Here is a 1,973-nt window from a genome sequence, read left to right as displayed (position 1 = left end):
CAAGAGGGAGAGCTTAAAACAGAAAACACTGAAAATATTCTGTTACACAGCAGGAAATATCTTTAAAAGAACACAGGGGACATCTTGACAGAGAACACGTTTCCATAAATCATCCGTCTTTCGCTGTCTCTTGCTGGTTTGCTCAGTAACTTTCTCTGTCTGTTCCTTTCTGGGTCCTGAAATCTCTTCCTGGTTTTCTGTGTGTCTTTCTCTGCCTGCCTGATTGTCGATGCTGTTACTTAGTGTCCTTGTGCCATTGTGCAGTGAGGGTGAGTCTGTCAGCGAGTGTGTTGCTGAGTCTGGGTTCTTGAGCAATCTGACAACAATCCTATTTTGTTTAAAAAAAATTGGGGAAATGATCATATTTCACTAATAGGCAGTTGAAATCAAAGTCATCCGGTAGCAGAGTGGCGCAGCGGAAGCGTGCTGGGCCCATAACCCAGAGGTCGATGGATCGAAACCATTCTCTGCTATTCATGCTTTGTAGTAACACAAATTGTTTACTTTCAAAACATCAAGTGTTTATCCACAATCACATCATGCTTCTTCAAACGCTTTATTGCAATCAGCTTTTTTCTTCCACTCAACACATCAATCAGCAACAAGTCTCACAAACCACTTTGTTGCGCACAGGAACACAAGCTGCACCAGCTGCAAACACGTTTCACCCCAGTCTCTCCTCTTTGTTAAACCATTCCTGCAGCGCCTCCTCTCCACCAGCAGATGTAAAACGACGGCAAATGGTCACAGTCAGGAGATGGTGAGTAACAGAAAGTAAAACAATAAGACGGAAAACCTTTACTGAACATTGAATTCAATAATTTCCGAGCATGACAGCACCCACCACACACTCCCCCCACCCTCTCCTTTTTATGTGTAGTTATTTTGTCTTTTTTTCTTTTTAATTTACTTATTTTATTTTAGGTTTTTTAGTGTGTTTAGTTTGTTTCTACTGTGCCTACCCACTGTTTCTGCTTTTTAATTGTTTTAATGCTTGTGCTTGGACTGCTCTGTGCTTTACAGTCTATTTACACCCTCTCTGCAGTAATGCTTTGTCTTTCAGCACACCATTAACATACTCTGCTGAGTGATTCCAGCATTTCTTGTTTTTGTTTCAGATTTCCAGCATCCGCAGTATTTTGCTTTTATTTTACCATTAACATAAGGTTGGCCTTTGTTCCATGACCTTCTGGTCATTTATTCTCTGTGACCTTGTCCTATCAACACCTTCTCTTTTGTTATCTCTCCCCCCCACCCCCCCCCCCCACCTGCTTTACTTGCTTCAAATCTTTTACATTTCTAATATGTGTCAGTTCTGAACAAGGGTCACTCCCTGAAACGTTAACTATGTTTCTCTCTCCACAGATGCTGCCAGAACTGCTGGGTATTTCCAGCATTTCTTGTGTTTATTTCAGACAAGTGCCCTGTTTCTCTATCTCAGTCTCAATCTCTCTCTCTCGCTCTGTCTGTCCCTCACTTTCTGCTTCCTAATAGTCTATTCTTGGTTTTCTGTGTTTTTCTCTCTGTGTCCCATTGTCGATGGTGTTACTCAGCGTCCTTGTAACATTGTGTAGCCAGGCTGAGCCTCCCAACACCTGTGTTGCTGTAATAAAAACAGAAAATGTTGGAAATGCTCATTAGGTCTGGCGGCATCTGTGGAGAGAGAAACAAAGTTAACTTGAGTTAACGAAACAGACCTGAAGTGTTAACTGTTCTCTCTGCACAGATGCTGCCAGACCTACTGAGCATTTCAAGCATTTTCTGTTTATGTTTCAGATTTGCAGTATCCGCAGTATTTTGCTTTTGTACGTGTGTTGCTATGTCTGGGACTGTTTGAGTGCAATGCTATTGCTTTATAAACAGCGTTGAAACAAGCATTTATCTCGCAAACACACAACACCAATACACAGCTGGATAGAAACAGCAGCCTGCAGCAGAGGGCGCAGTGGAATTTATTAACACAAATAATTCAC

The 1,973-nt window shown here is 41.9% G+C and overlaps 1 non-coding gene across 1 annotated transcript; it reads left to right on the top strand.

Moving 5' to 3' along the window:
- The first annotated feature begins 401 nt into the window (after positions 1–401).
- trnam-cau (transfer RNA methionine (anticodon CAU)) lies at positions 402–473 on the top strand. The gene has a single exon. It is a non-coding gene; the product is annotated as a tRNA-Met (tRNA).
- The last annotated feature ends 1,500 nt before the right edge of the window (positions 474–1,973 follow it).

This window comes from Heterodontus francisci, unplaced genomic scaffold (genome assembly GCF_036365525.1).
Source record: "Heterodontus francisci isolate sHetFra1 unplaced genomic scaffold, sHetFra1.hap1 HAP1_SCAFFOLD_43, whole genome shotgun sequence".
Lineage (NCBI taxonomy): Eukaryota > Metazoa > Chordata > Chondrichthyes > Heterodontiformes > Heterodontidae > Heterodontus > Heterodontus francisci.
Note: the sequence above shows the minus strand (reverse complement) of the source record. Positions and strands in the feature narration are given on the sequence as shown.